The 17,577-nt window shown below is 37.3% G+C and overlaps 1 pseudogene; it reads left to right on the top strand.

The window, feature by feature from the left end:
• Positions 1-17,577, top strand: part of LOC134325437 (protein unc-79 homolog) — a 57,809-nt pseudogene that overhangs the window by 7,321 nt on the left and 32,911 nt on the right.

The raw sequence follows: 17,577 nt of genomic DNA, 5'->3' as shown, positions 1-17,577 counted from the left end.
AATAGAATACTCTATTTTAATGCTCACTCATTTATAGAATCTTGAATTTTGCATATTTAGACAAGTAGTATAGCATCAGCCTGTTAAGGGAGGAATGTGTGCGTGTGTGTGTGTGTAATTCATTTTTGTGTGCTTATTGTTTGTGTTATAAATATGCTTCTAATAATTTAACATAAAGAAATGAGCTTTAAGGATATTGTTTAATTTACATCCTTAGAATTGTCTGCTATTGTCTGTGGTTGACATTCAGATAGGTGACAAATTAAAGGAAAAACCAACATACAGTGTCTTAGAAAGGTGTTGGGACCTCGCAAGGCACCAAAACAACTTACCGAACCTTGGCATAGATTGTTAAAACTGTAAAGAAAAGATGGAACATCGTTCTCTAAAGAATTTTCCCTCAGAAAGTGTTTTATTTATGGTGATAGAAAGCTCTGTCTAAGACAGAGAAAGACTGTCTAATCAGCAAATGATTGACAAATGTTTTATTGATCAGGTGATCAGTCAGAACAAATTTGTATTCGTCATGGGAATAAGTGGACCAAAATCATGCCGGCAGAATGCCCCCACAGCAATGCATAATAGAGCCTTTGGGACCCTCAGTATAGGGGTCAATCATTCAGGCCTGTCCAGTTTTTTGGTGTACTCAGTACAAGCGTTCGAACATCTGTTAATAATATAAAAAGACAGAAGAAAAAAAGAAACTGTAGCATTTTTATAAATAACCCAGAGCATGGTAAGATGTTAACTGCTTAATTGTATTATGCAGGACATCTGTCTGCACACCTGAAAGCATCAAGATTGATTATGTTTCGTCACACATTTGTTAAGGATTTTTCTTCATGTTGTCACCTGTCTTTAAATATTACTCATCATACGTGTGCTAAAGTAATTTGTAAAAAAAAAAAGAGCATTATATCTTGTACAATGTAATTTATGCTATTCTGTGTTGTGTGTTTCAGCACCACTGTTAATTCATGTAATAGAATTTTTGATATTGAATTCTACCAATAGCATGCATATGTTTCTAGAGAGCTCATACTTAAAACATCAATAACATGAACAATAAAACATCACACTGTTTTTTGTAACGTGCATCAAAAATCTAAATTCTTTCTCTTCCTAATGCTCTCAAGATCATCATAGACCAGTAAAATACTGCTGCCATTTTTCCTTCAGAGAATTAGGGAAAAAAGACTCCCAGGAGACAGCAAACACAAATGTCCATCCCCCATTAGTCACAAACATAATGCTACCAGCCATCCCGTTTGAAGTAACCCTATTCCTTTTCCATTACAACTTCTTTCCCAATTGTAGACTAGTTACATTTATTTTAGAACTGAAATCCATATGCCTGTTGGATCTCATTAGTTCTCCTCCCCAATGATACTGAGAAAGTATCATAATGTATTTACATACTGACATTATTTTATATGATGCAATAAACATGTGTTGTGATCAGGGAACGTTTAGTCTTACCTCACATACATGTTTATTACTGGCTGAAGCATGTTTCAAAAGTGTCATCTCTGTATTGTGCCCAAACCAACCAGAATTTGCTCTCATCTATTACAACCCTTGCCATCCTTTCCTTTTTGTTTCTTGAACAAAGCATGGTTATTTGGCTTCCTAACTGATTTGACCTGCACGGTTGCCCACAAATTAATTTAATCTATGGGGCAGACCTTCTTAAGGCTTTTCCTCTGGAGAAGTACGGGGCTGCCACTGAAAACATGCCATTTTTTTATATTTTTGCTCCTTGTCACCAGATACGCATGAGATGCAGTGATCATTGTAGTTCTTTGCAAGCTTCTTTTTGTTCAAGTCAAAAAACTCAAGTAATTGTATGGAATGTAATGCCACTTTCAGAAGTCAAAGATAATAAAAAATTGATAAAGAAAGAACACACATGCTCCCTGTCATGAGAGTGGAGACACTGCATCCTATGTGGGGTTTATCTGGGTTTGGTTCTTTTCTACTTACACTGTCTCTGTAGAGCCATTTCAATGTAATGTGCTGTTTCTTTGTGTCTTTGTTGTCTCTTTTTTTCCCCTGTTCCCCTTTCCCCGGAGCAGCATCCTGTCCCGTACAGGCAGGAAGGAGAGCCAGGAAGCTTCCAATTTGGCCGTGCCCATGACCATGTGTCTTTTTCCTGTGCCATTCCCACTCACCCCATCTCTAAGACCACAAGTCAGTTCCATCAACACTACAGTTACTCGCTCCCTCCTTTACAGCGTTCTGCGGGACGCCCCGGCCGACCGGGGGGGCACCGCCCAGCAGAGTCGGGACGCTCAGCTCTCAGAGTACCCATCTCTGGACTATCAGGCGCTTTATGCCACCCTTGTCACCTTGCTTGACCTAGTGCCCCTGCTGCAGAATGGTCAGCACGGTGAGTGTCATCCAAAGGCAGAGTACTCAACTTCTGTTGTCCTTTAGTCTTATACTTTGTGTAGAATAGAATTGTATTGTATTGTATAGTAAAATACACCTGTATACTTAGTTGCCAGTTTATCTGGAAGACCTATTATAAAACCATCTGGTGATGTATTAATTTAATTGATAAAAAGGCCACCAAAGACCAGAACTGATTAGATTTATGGGTGATGGACTATTTTCAGCACATCAGTAACATTGACATAAGTGGGACACAAGCTGGAGGCCATCAACTCCAGACTTCCCCTTTTATTTTTGGGAGGGGCATCTTGGGCCCCATGTCTTTTCATTGACCTTCAAATCTCATGGCCTTGAGCACATTGTCATAGGCCAGTTTCATCCCAATATGCTGTTATTGGAATATTTCAGTTATTCTAATCCCAGAAGTGAGGCTGATGTGCACACACATATTACCATAGTACTATCATGTCAGTGCGACTGCTGTGCTGAGATTTGGTCTTTGCCCATGTAACATCCAGTTAAAAATTATTCAACCCCCATTGCAAATTAGGTTTATTAGCTAAAAGTACAAACTTTCATCTGTTTGCAATAAACCAGCCAGACTATTACAATTTAAATAATTTAACCCAACTAATATAACAAGTGATTTTTCCAAATTTAACACAAAATGCCTCTTTTAATGACTACTGCAGTCTCAGAATTATTTAACCCCTTCATGACAAGCACCTTCAGTACTTAGTCGAGTTCCTTTTGCTTTTATGACCTGCTGCAAACGTGAGGTATAGCCAGAGACCAGCTTCTAGCAGTGTTACTGAGGAATCTTAGCTTATTACTCATGAGCAGTGCCGTTCAGTTCACTAATATTATTGGGTCTGTGTGCTGCAAGTACCTTCCTAATATCCCAAGTTCAATGAGTCTGTGATGGCCACCCCAGAATCTTCCAGGACTTCTTGTAAAAACAAGCCTTGATGGACTTTAAGGTATGCTTGGGATCATTGCCCTATTGGAAGGTACAGTTATGCCCAAGCTCAAGCTTCACCACATGACATTTCTTCCTTTTACCCCTCCAAAACGTGGGCAGCAGCCGTATGCATCTTGTCACCTACACTTGACGAGTGCATATGCAGATCAGCACTGTGTACAGAGAGACACACCCTGATCAGCACACTATTTCCTCTTCTCTGTGCAGGCGCCATCAATCAGCCAGCAGAGGTCGTAGTTGCATCAGTCATGAGAGAGTCCCTATTAATATCCCACCCCTATATGAACAACAGGCCAATCGTTGTTCATGTGGCCGCTCAGCCCAGCTGGCAGGCAGAGCTGAGACTCGATACGATGTATTCAAGATCCCAGCTCTGGTGTTCTAGTGTGTGTTTTTATCACTGCACCACCTGAGCGGTGGATTTCCTGTTATTTGATTGAATCCATCTTGCCTTATAGACAGTGCAGCCCCAAAGCATCACCAAGCCACTGCCATGCTTCACTTTAGCCAGGGTTGTCTTTTTGTGTATGCTTCATTCTTTCTCCTCCAGATATATCACTGATCCATAGGCCCAAAAAGTCTCAGTTTAGTTTAGTCTCAAAACTTCTGTGGCTTATTTATATGGTTTTGAGCAAACTTTCCTTCTTCCTTCACTATGCTTCTAACTGTCTTTAAGAACATCAAAGACTTTCTTTTTGCCATATTTGTAACATGCAATCAAACATCACACTCAGCACATGCCTAGCCAGTCCAATAAACCTAATTTGCAATGGGGTTTAAATCATTTTCATTGCAACTGTATGTTAAAGTCTGACAAACAAGAATATATTTATAAATATTTAAATGAGTTATTTGAAAGCATTTAATCATCGCTGGGCTAAATTTATATACCCAATATGTAAAGTTGGCCTTTTAAAAAGTTTTTGACCTCCTTTCCCAGTGTATGGACTTTCTCGGTTGAAGCTTTCTTGTTTGTCTATATACACATATCACATTTCCAGTATTGTCAGATACATCAGTGTAAATAATTTGCACAACATCTAACACTTATATGTAACTTGACGTTTATGAAAAAACTTGAATGAATTTAATCCATGTGTGGGTTAGATGACTGTTACAATGGTATCTTTCTTTGTCTTCTGCTTTTTGTTTTGCTTCTCTTCAGATCTGGGACAGGCCATATTTTACACCACAACTTGTTTACTACCTTTTCTTAGTGATGATATTCTCAGCACATTGCCCTATACAATGATCTCTACCTTAGCCACCTTCCCTTCATTCCTACACAAAGACGTAATTGAATACCTGAGCACATCCTTCCTGCCTATGGCTATATGTGAGTATGGACTTTATTAGGGTAATATCCTGTGTGTAAATGACTGTGCTAAAGATTTGCAGTGATATGATAAAGAACATTTGACTTTGATTCTTTCAGGATAACAGTAAAAAGGGACCTTAATCAGTCATCAAGTGTTTTAAAAGATGTGATTCCATAAACTTATGACTGACTGAACACTGACCAAAATTTAATTGTGCAAACCTATTGCAAATCCCTGTCAAAAAGGAATGACATGGCTTATACTGAATAGTGTAGGCAAGCAACTAGGAATAGGAAATTGCTACATAAGTTATTAAAGTGCATTAGGCACAAGTGCATTTTAAAATGCAATATTTACTATCTTTCTCCTGCCAAATTATTATTAAATTGTCTGCTGTGTACTACTGTCTGGTGCCCAGTGTTTCCCACTAGCACTGAACCCAAATTGACCAAAACGGTTGAGTTATTCCAAATAAAATTCTTAGTCATAGCTTCAAATAGAACAGCATGAAGTCTTAACAGCTCTATACTCACGAACACTCTATACATATGAAGTCTTAGTGTTACTTCTAAATAATACATATTATTAATATATACTTGGTGAAATGAAGGCTTGATGACAGATTGAGGCTTTTCAAAGAAGAAAGGCCAGTAGAATCGATTTTACAGTGAAATATCAAGGGAGCCGAAAAAAGTGTAAAAAAGAACACTGTGACCCAAAGCCTAGCATGATTTTCCACAGCTCTGATTCCCTTGATACTTAAGTCAGCCGAATTCACACACTATAGGATTGATTCTTATCTGACAAAATTTCAATTCAAAGCAAAGTGGCAAGAAGTTATAATCAGTATTTTTATTTAAGCATGTATTGTGTAACCATGTCATTATTTATAATTATTGTTATATTTTAAAATGCATTTTATTTTGACTTTTTTTAAGTGGGCTCCACTCGAAGAGAGGGAGGGGTTCCAGCATACGTCAATCTCTCAGCTTGCTCTATGTTGATGATTGCTATGCAGTATACCTCCAACCCAGGTATATGTTCTGTGTGAATAAAAAAAAAAAACATTTATTCATTTTTAATCTTTCTCAGTGTTCTAAAGATGATATATTTCTTAGCATTCTGTTGCTAATGTAAAAAACTTTATTGTTGTTTCTTGCAGTGTACCACTGTCAGCTTTTAGAGTGCCTGATGAAGTATAAACAAGAAGTGTGGAAGGTAAGTTTTGGATAATTACTGTCTACTAAGAATCGGCCCCAAAATGACAGTTTCCATTAGTAAAAATAGAGGTGAAAGTATTTAATTAGTTTGATCTTACACTGAAATTATGAAAGAAATAAAACTTCTGTTGAAATTAAATGTATATTAAACCCTTTTAAAGTAGTTTATAACAGAATTATGTGTAACAAATATGAGGCATACATATAAACACGCTGCATTTTCTTTCCTTTTCTAAAATGCTTAATAAGATTGGAAAATACAGATTCTACCTTGTGGACACTTTTTGTTAAATGTTTTTAGTGGAGCACAAGTTACGAGACTGTTATGGCCAATAGTGAAAGCTTGAGTCTGTGTTTGTGAACCATCTTTGTGTGAATTTAGACTATTGGATTAATAAAAAAACAAATTATGGCATAGTTTCAGCTTTCTGGCAGAAGCATTGGTTAAGGATTTGTAATTTTTTTCATATAAAATCTATTTAAATAGAACATTTTTCTTCTAACATCTTCAGTGTTTAAGCTAATTAATCCACATAGTCTTCTTTTCTATTATCACCTGTTTATTATCACCTTTACCTGAACTTACTAGTAATTTTGGATAATAAGCAAGTTTTTTTTAACATAATAATCACTGTTTTATAGGATCTTCTATATGTGATATCATACGGACCATCCCAAGTAAAGCCTCCTGCTGTTCAAATGCTCTTCCATTACTGGCCTAATCTCAAACCTCCAGGTGCAATTAGTGAGTACAGGGGATTACAATACACAGGTATGTTAGTATTATTGCATTACTAAGTATTTTATTAATAAAGTGTATTTTAATATGCACCAGTCAGTTTTAACTCTTAATTCAATGTATTTTGTCGTAGTACTATTAATGTTTTCAAAACATCTTTCTGTTAAATGCACAGAATTGTAATTATACAAAGAATTATATTATAATGGTCCACATAGTACCCCACTACCCAGTTTTGTCCATATTAGAACAGTATTAATCCATACACACTTTTCCAGTTTACATTCACAGTAGTGTTGCTACCTACAAATGTAATAAAATAAATAAATGACTAAACAAAAATCTAAAGTGTATTATATGTCAGTAGTGGCAGAGTAAATTTGTTCATAAGGTATTATGATATCTTTCTAAAGAAGTGGCAGTGAGGATGGTAGATTTAATTTTGTATTTATAAAAAAAAGCCTATGCTGTTGTATACTTGTAATATTTAGTCAATTAAATATTTTTAAACCAGTGCTTTATTGTCTAATAGTGCTTATTGCTTTAATTAACCCATCATTTTTACAAAACATTCTACACTTTGTTTAATGAGGGGGCCTGAGCTGAATTGCTAGCCTTAAAATAAGAAAAAATATTTTTACCTAAAATATATATTTTTATCCTAAACTAATTTTGACTTTAAAAATCTTTTAAGAGAATACACAGTGTTTTTATTTGCTGTGTAATCGATTGGCTGTGTCTGAGGGAGGGAGGGTTACATTTAACATTAAGTTAATTGGCGTTTCATTTTGCGGCCATTTATGAGCATACAGAAAACTCAATTAAATGTACAACAAGTATATTTATATTTCAACATAAAGAAAAAGCAGTAGTCAGAGCTGTGTGAATGCTTGTGAATTTCATTTCTTTTTACTGTGTTTCTCTCCTCTGCTTTTGTAGCCTGGAATCCTATTCACTGCCAACATATTGAGTGTCAGAATGCAATTAATAAGCCTGCAGTAAAGGTAAAGCTGAAAGTGTAAAGTTAATATGATTTGACAATATACACACATAACACAGTTTATTAGGAACACATGTACACCTGCTCATTTGAGCAATTATCTTATCAGCATATTGTGTGGCAGCAGTGAAGTGTAAAAATAGTGCCGAGACAGGCCAGCAGCTTCAGGTAATGCTCAAATCAACCATCAAAATGGTAGGAAAATGTGATCACAGGGATTCTGAGTATCATGATTGTTGGTGCCAGATGGGCTGGTTTGCATGTTTCTGATCTCCTGTTATTTTTACTGAAAACTACAGTAACTCATATAATCACTTCATACAGTTGTGGTGAGCAGAAAACACAGGGCACAGGCTCACCAAAAATGGACTATTGAATGCTAGAAAAATGAATCATAACCTGAACCATATCGATTTTGGCGACAAAAGGATCAGAGTTTGGTGACAAGAGCATGAATTTATGTTCCCTACCTGCCTTTTGTCAACATTACAGGCTGGTGATGGTGGTTTAATGGTGTGTGCTTTTTTTTTCTTTGCACACATTGAGCTTGTTATTACCAATCAATCAGCCTTATTAAGTATAGTTGCTGACCATGTGCATTCATGGCCACAGACCTTTCCTATAGTGTTTACTTTCAGCATGATAATGCACCATGTCACTGAGCAAAAATCATTTTAAACTGGTTTAATGGAAATTGACAATGAGTTTAGTGTTCTTTAGTTGCCTTCCCAGTTACTGGATTGGAATCATCTTTGGTATGTGGTGAAACCAGAGGTTCACAGCATGAAAATGCACCTAACAAATCTGCAGAATTTGTGTGATGCAATCATGTAACCTTGGACCACAATCTCAAAGGAGTGTTTCCAACATATTGTGGAATCCATGTCTCTCAGAGACTAAGCTGTTTTAAGTGTTCCTAATAAAATGCCCAATAAGTGTATACATTTACTGTACATGAAGACTTGTTTAATTTGATGTTTTTTAAAGTAAGGAGTTTAACCCTGCTGATTGTCATCTCAATGCCCAATAGTACAGCTCTCAGCTTAGGACAGCTTTTTAAATAAAAAAGTGGATATGTGGTCCCCATAAAGACATAAATACCCACACATACACAACCTTGGTATTATTTGTAGCATAGCCATTTGTCCTTCTCTGTCAGCATTGGCTCAGCCTACATAGAGAAGTGAGAAGCAGAACAGGAACAGACATGCCCCGCATTTCAATTACTTTAAGCCTGAGAGGGAGCAGCATGTTATAGGTTGGAGGTGGGGAAGCTTAATTGGAAGAGGTGACCCCGTGCTGCTGGGGGATAGGGGATCGCATGAGTGAAAATACTGTAAATTACTGAACATTGTATTAAGAGCTACAGTTCAACCACTGACCTCTGTCTTTGAAAAGAGAAATGATAGTGCTTCAATATGGCTATACATTTAATTCCAACACAGTGCATATTGATTGTGATTATGACATGTTTTGAACAATCCCAAATATTAATACAAGGTGACTTAATGGGTATGAAATTACTGGGATGAACAAAATAACAGAAACATCACATCAGAAAGAAATTGACCTTAGGTTTTCAGAGCAATTCATGGTAACTAACAATAAGGTCAGACAGTGGATACCCTAATTACAGGTGCATTGGTTACACAAATGAAATTTTATTTATGGTTAAAAATTAAACCATTTTAAAGGACATGGCAGTTTATGTACTGTACAATATGGACAAACAGCATCAGCGAAGAGGAAACAGTGGTCACAAGTAGAAGCTCACTGACAGGCATAGCCAGACACTAAAGGACAGACAACCACAAATACAACCACAGAATAAAATTAGTGCCTCTAGTACCCAGATAATATTTTATCTAACATGATGGCAAGGTCGCCTTTTGACATCAAATGCCGAATGGGTGAGGATACATACTTGGTGGTTTTTTTAAAATATTTTTTAAAATGTTTTTTTAATTTTTTTAAATGTTTGAGTTGGTCATCCTCTAGACCTTCATCAGTGGTCACAGGACTTTGCCCACGGGGCGCTGTTGGCTGGATATATTTTTGGTTGGTGGACTATTCTCAGTCCAGCAGTGACAGAGAGGTGTTTAAAAACTCCATCAGCATTGCTGTGTCTTATCCGCTCATACCAGCACAACACACACTAACACACCACCACCATGTCAGTGTCACTGCAGTGCTGAGAATGATCCACCACCCAAATAATAACCTCTTTTACCAAAAATGTATAATATTCCTTTTTTGAATGGTCTATCATCCTACATTAAATTAGGACAGAATTTAAACAGCATTTGTCATGTTTTTATGTTTCAATTTCCTGTGTGTTTCCATGTCTAAAACCGGTAGATATGGATTCATTGGGTAGATATGGATTGCATATCTAATTATCTAGGATCTAATTATCTTGTTAACATCTAATTTGTCTTGCCAGTTATTGTGCTAATGTGGCTCTGGAGTCTTGCAAACATGCATTTTGTTTTTTCCTTCTTTCAGATGTGCATCGACCCAACTCTTTCGGTTGCTCTGGGAGACAAGCCCCCTCCTCTCTATATATGTGAAGAATGTAGTCAAAGGATTGCTGGGTATTTTTCTTTAATTAAGTACACTGTAGATACACTGTGATCTGTGAATAAGTATCTTATCAGTTGTTCTGTTTGTCCACATGAGTAGTTACCATGGTTATATTATCCCCTCTTCTCCCATGAGTCTGTAATGAAATCATTGTTAATGAAGCAGCTGTGGGTGTTACCCTGTTTATTAATCATGTCTTTCATGAGGACACATTTAAATGACCCATAGCATTGTTAAAAGAAATGTGTGTACATTAAGTAAAGCTGGTAGAGTGATATCTACATCTTACTCACTATCTCTCTCTCTCTTTCTCTCTCTCTTTCTCTCTCTCTCTCTCTCTCTCTCTCTCTCTCTCTCTCTCTCTCTCTCTCTATATATATATATATATATATATATATATATATATATATATATATATATATATATACTGTATATATACGGTATATATATATGAGTGTATACACACTGATCAGCCATAACATTAAAACCAGATCCTTGTTTTTACACTCACTGTCCATTTTATCAGCTCCACTTACCATATAGAAGCACTTTGAAGTTCTACAATTACTGACTGTAGTCCATCTATTTCTCTGCATACCTTTTTAGCCTGCTTTCACCCTGTTCTTCAATGGTCAGGACTCCCACAGGGCCACCACAGAGCAGGTATTATTTAGGTGGTGGATCGTTCTCAGCACTGCAGTCAATGACATGGTGGTGGTGTGTTAGTGTGTGTTGTGCTGGTTTTAAATACCATGTCCACTCACTGTCCACTCTATTAGACACTCCTACCTAGTTGGACCACCTTGTAGATGTAAAGTCAGAGATGATCGCTCATCTATTGCTGCTGTTTGAGTTGGTCATCCTCTAGACCTTCATCAGTGGTCACAGGACTTTGCCCACAGGGCGCTGTTGGCTGGATATATTTTTGGTTGGTGGACTATTCTCAGTCATACCAGCACAACACACACTAACACACCACCACCATGTCAGTGTCACTGCAGTGCTGAGAATGATCCACCACCCAAATAATACCTACTCTGTAGTGGTCCTGGGAGAGTCCTGACCATTGAAGAACAGCATGAAAGGGGGCTAACAAAGCATGCAGAGAAACAGATGGACTACAGTCAGTAATTGTAGATTTACAAAGTGCTTCTATATGGTAAGTGGAGCTGATAAAATGGACAGTGAGTGAAGAAACAAGTAGGTGGTTTTAATGTTATGGCTGATCGGTGTACATATAAGTTGATATAGTGAATCATGGATGTTTTATTGTACTTCATGTGTTTTTATGTCATTTTATGTGTTTTTTTTCTACAGAGACCATGCAGAGTGGCTGGTTGATGTGCTTTTACCCCAAGGTGAGCAATATGTAGATAACGCATTCACTTATAACCACACACATCCCTTACACACCACACAGATACACACAGAGACAGATTCCACAGAAAGGCAAGTCTGGTTACCCATGAATAATTTGAGATTTGCAAGGGAGATTATGGGTAGCAAAAGTACATTTATTTATGAACCTTATGCCCACATAAATAATCCAAATATAAGGATTTCAAAAGATAAGCAGCATGTTCCAAACTGGAGCTGAGCACTGGACCTAAGTATACAGTGGTATGGGTGGGACATAAAAGAAATGACCATAGATTTTACTTCTGTTATTTGTCACATGTAATCAAACTTCACCACAATTTTCACATCACTGTATACAAAGGATCAAAAGTATGTGGACACTCATATGTGCTTGTTGAACCTCAAACCATGGGCACTTATAAGGTGCACTAAAATCTCTCTTTATTTGAATTAAGGGTTAATCTTAAACCAGAAAACCCAGACTTATATTCATTTTCCATTAAACCTTACTGTTGCTACTGTGCATTTGTTTATATTTTTTGCTAAAGTTGCTTTCTGGCAACATGAAACTTATTTTGATGTCCTATTCTGTTAGCCTATGTAGCACCAAAACTTTGTGTCAGAGCTGTTTCTGGTCATAGACAACTACAGCAGATGAAATTCGACCAGTTTTTACTAACTTGATATGAAAGATGAATCCTATGACAATGCCATGTGAAAGTCAGTGAAACCTGATAATGTTTGTCTAAGGAAAAACTAATAGTACCTGGTAGCAATGTGTGTGACTGAGTCCATGTACGTTTGGCCATGTAGTGTAATTAATTGATTTATTGATGCACATATGTGAGTGTTGTTTCTTAACATAAGAAAATATGATTTTACTCAAACAGCTGAAATTTCAGCCATATGTCAGAAGAAGGTAAGATCTTCAGAAAAAGCATTTTATTGTAATTGTGTTGTGTTTTGGAAGTTTGTGCTTGTTTCTTGTGGACATTTCATATTTGGAGCATGAGGAGAGGTAATTCATTGGATTTTCAATAAATACGTTTTTATCTTCTTACTTTTACACCTGACTGTTATATTCAGGTTTCACATGTTTTATTTAGATCTGTTCTCACTGTGACCTCTCTTGTGCTTTGCATGGTGGTTGCCATGGTATTCTCTATCCCATCTGCATCTGATTTAATCAGCTCGTATTATCACCTGCATCCATGTTGTTATCTGTAATGAAGCCAATATGCTGCATCATCTTGTAGATCAGTAGCAAAATAATGAATCACAAGTTCATTGCACAAACATTTCACAGTTATTAATGCTAAATAAACTTTCTCATTAAAAATTCAGTCCATCTTGTATGAAGATGTGGCTATTACTTGGCAACAACAAAGGCTTGTATTCGTGCAGGATGTAAGAATAATTAAATTCCATTTAATTTATTTTGTTATATCAAAGACCATATAAGAAATAAACAGGTAATTTTCACACAATTTATTTAAACACCTTCAGGCAGTTATTTCCAGCCATGCAGTGTCTTTTTATATGTGGAGGGACCCTAATTCAAAAACTCTAAATCAAAACAAATGTTTTAATAACAGATTAAATTTATTTGTTGTCTTAAAGGTAGATCAGAAATGATCCACCACTAGAGCAGAGAAAACGTTCTTTTTAACACAAAATTTGATGACATTAACATTGGAAAAACTTTATGATGAATGTGAATATGATGTATGTCAATGTCACCTTAATGTAAAATAGATTTTGGGGTTTAAAATTCAATTAAGCAGCTTTGTTTAAGGGGCGGCACAGTGGCTCGGTGGGTAGCACTGTCGCCTCACAGCAAGAAGGTCCTGGGTTCGAACCCCAGGCGGGGCGGTCCGGGTCCTTTTTGTGCGGAGTTTGCATGTTCTCCCTGTGTCTGCGTGGGTTTCCTCCGGGAGACACTGAATTGCTCTATAGGTGAATGGGTGTGTGTATGTGTGTTTATGTGTGTCTGCCCTGTGATGGACTGGTGCCCCGTCCAGGGTGCTACTGTGTGTCTTGTGCCCATTGAAAAGCTGGGATAGGCCCTAATTGGATAAGCAGTTAAGAAAGTGAGTGAGTGAGCTTTGTTTAAGGAGTTTTTAGTGAAAGCTTGTATAATTGACCTTTAGGATAATATGAAAATAAAGAATGTTAAGACTACACAAGGGTTAAAGTCACTGAGAAAATATATTTGTCTAATAACAGTACTATATAGAACTAATAATAGTCTAATAATAAGTTAAATATTAATAAAATAATAAAGCTCTGCTTACAAAAACCATAATGTGGTAGCTTTTCTGGGAGGTGGGAACAAACTTGAAAGGAAACCCATGCAGAACATAAACAATACATGCACAACTCCACACAGACTGGTGAGGTTTAAATCTAGGTTCTAATAGTTTACCCAAGTATTGATTTCTTAAGCCCTTTAAAATCTATATATCTAAATACTGTTCATGATTATATACATAATATTCTCCTCATTCATAATAGCACAAAAAGGCCACCTTGATGTGTCCTGAAAAAAACAAACCTTTTTCATGTTTCCACAATGAGTCACTGAGCAGTGGGTAGTGGATGATAATCTCAGGTACTCTGCTGGGATGAACAGTCACATACTGTATTACACGAGAGCCTTACAAAATCCACTTACAATATGTTGTTAATTTTTAAATCACAATAGTTTAAACAGATTCACAGAAAATTGCATAATGAATGAATCAGATAAGTGCTTAATGAATGAATCTAACATGAGGTACTATATGTCTACAGAATAAAACTTGCCTGCAATGTTGATCATCTTAAAAATTGATTATCTGAAGATCCAGGATTAAAAACATTCTTGAAATGAATGCCACTTGCAAAACTCAAAAAAATTCAAAATCTAAAGCAATTGTGCCAAAGCTGTAGGTAGTCATTCAGTTAGCTGCATGTTAGTTGACCATAACATTTATAATTTTAGTAATGTTTTGTTGTCACAGATGGAGCCAGTTGCACATCAGATAATTTGATTGATTGCATAGCATATTAGGAGCAATGCTTTTAGGGTCTGATAAGATTAAGCCTGTCCCTCTCTCACTATGCTTGTGTGCAGTGACAGATGCTTAGTGTACCTTAACCCTACTGGTGCATAAAGCATTTGTATATACAACTGTGTTTCTGTTGCATGACTTGAATTAGTGGTATTGATTTTTCTTCCCCTACCCATCATTTCATTCCATCTGTGCCTTGTTCTTTGATTTACTTCCTGTCTCTCTTTCTGGCCAACAGAACTGCAGCTCTCATGTGAGGCGGGCCGTCGTCACCTGCTTCTCAGCCGGCTGCTGTGGTCGGCATGGCAACCGGCCAGTGCGATACTGCAAGCGTTGTCATGTCAACCACCACAGCAGCGAGGTGGGCGCCGCGGCAGAGACGCATCTGTATCAGACATCTCCTCCCCCCATCAACACGCGTGAGTGTGGAGCTGAAGAACTTGTCTGCACTGTGGAATCTGTCATCAGGTACACACACGCTGCACTTACCAGGACTGTGTGACGCTCAAAGCACTTACGCAGTATCATCCATTCATAAAAAAAGATGTAAAATATGTTTCATTCATTTTATTTGCATTTTAGAGGCCATTGTAATTGGTTAAAATATGTTCTAGTTTTTACTTTTACATGTAAAGTTCCTTTAGAATGTTTCCTTTTAGTTTTTATATGGCGTCGTCAATATAAATACACCGATCAGCCGTAACATTAAAACCACCTCCTTGTTTCTACACACATTGTCCATTTTATCAGCTTCACTTACCGTATAGGAACACTTTGCAGTTCTACAATTACTGACTGTAGTCCATCTGTTTCTCTGCATGCTTTGTTAGCCCCCTTCCATGCTGTTCTTCAATGGTCAGGACTCTCCCAGGACCACTACAGAGCAGGTATTATTTACGTTGTGGATCATTCTCAGCACTGCAATGACACTGACATGGTGCTGGTGTGTTAGTGTGTGTTTGCTGGTATGAGTGGATAAGACACAGCAATGCTGATGGAGTTTTTAAACACCTCACTGTCACTGCTGGACTGAGAATAGTCCACCAACCAAAAAAATATCCAGCCAACAGTGCCCTGTGGGCAGCGTCCTGTGACCACTGATGAAGGTCCAGAAGATGACCAACTCAAACAGCAGCAATAGATGAGTGATCGTCTCTGACTTTACATCTACAAGGTGGTCCAACTAGGTAGGAGTGTCTAATAGAGAGGACAGTGAGTGGACACGGTATTTAAAAACTCCAGCAGCGCTGCTGTGTCTGATCCACTCATACCGGCACAACACACACTAACACACCACCACCATGTCATTGTCACTGCAGTGCTGAGATCTAAATAATACCTGCTCTGTGGTGGTCCTGTGGGGGCCCTGACCATTGAAAAACAGGGTGAAAGCAGGCTAAAAATGTATGTAGAGAAATAGACAATCTACAGTCAGTAATTGTAGAACTTCAAAATGCTTCTATATGGTAAGTGGAGCTGATAAAATGGACAGTAAAAACACGGGGATGGTTTTAATGTTATGGCTGATTAGTGTATATTCAGGTCGATTGTACTTGCACTGCATATTGATATATAAAGAAGTAGGTGTTTGTAAATATAAAAATATGCAAAGCCAGTATTGACAATTATAGCATCAAGGATTCTAAAGAAAGATCTGGCTGGCTATTTACTGCATTGTGATTTAGTTCTGGTACATTTCTCTTGGCAAACCATTTTCAATTCCCCACGAAGGACTACATGATGAATGTCTAATTTAGAAATGTCTCATACATTTTAATGGGGTTCAAGTCAGACAACTGGCTGAGGCATGCAGTACCTTTACTTTCTTTTTTAGAGACTAGTCTTCAGTTTTTTGGCATTATCTTTGGGATTGCTGTTTTGTTTAATCATTCAGGTTTAGGAAAAATTTCCCAACCAGTTCAAGGTGCAAGATATTCTGCCAATTTCTGAAATCCTGAGTGTACGCTGCAATCTAATACCTAGGCTACAGACTTATACCAGACTGTGAATTGCTTGGAATCAAGCCACACCAAAGCCCAGCCTTAAATTCTATTATACATCTGTGGAGAGACCTGAAAACGGCAGTTCACACATGCCCGCCATTCTATCTAAGAGGGTTCGAGAGGTTCTGCCATGAAGATTAAGACAAACTGCCTCACTTCAAGTGTGCAAAGTTTGTTAAGACATATCCCAAAAGACTTGCAGCTAAAATTGTTGTGGAAGGTGCGTTGTAGCCTAGTGGTTAAGGTACTGAACTAGTAATCAGAAGGTCACTGGTTCAAGCCCCACCACTGCCAGGTAGCTGCTGTTGGGCCCTTGAGCAAGGCCCTTAACCCTCAATTGCTTAGACTGTATCCTGTCACAGTACTGTAAGTCGCTTTGGATAAAAGCATCTGCTAAATGCCTAAAATGTGAATATAATAATGTAGTCTTTACAACACAAGAGTTATATTTAAGCAGCCCCACATTTAATGCATTGATAAATTCTAAAAGAAAGACATTTGTGAGCACACCAGTGTAATATCAATAATAGCCAAACTATCTGCATGTACATGCTCTCATTCTAGTCTGTATTGTAAAAAGATCTGGAAACCCTGCCTTATTGGATGCAAGGTAAGATCATCAGATATCAACCTGTTGATCATCACCAGAACCTGGCTAAAGCATACAGCTGTATATCAACTAACCACTTTAAATATATAAATATACTTCAAATATATATAATACCCTATTGTTGACATATGTTACATATAAAAATTCTATAATTGATACCAGTAATTCATTAAACAGTACAAACAAAATTGAGGCCTTGCTCCACCTTTACTTCAAAGAGTCAATTTTAGCATGTAGGTCGGTGAAGATCTGTTAATATATCATGCTAGTTATTACGAGTGGTGCTATACCACCAGTTGTATTATTTAGTTGTTA

The sequence above is a fragment of the Trichomycterus rosablanca genome, chromosome 13 (genome assembly GCF_030014385.1).
Source record: "Trichomycterus rosablanca isolate fTriRos1 chromosome 13, fTriRos1.hap1, whole genome shotgun sequence".
Taxonomy (NCBI): Eukaryota; Metazoa; Chordata; class Actinopteri; order Siluriformes; family Trichomycteridae; genus Trichomycterus; species Trichomycterus rosablanca.
The sequence above is the reverse complement of the archived record's forward strand: the minus strand, read 5'-3'. Positions and strand labels throughout refer to the sequence as shown.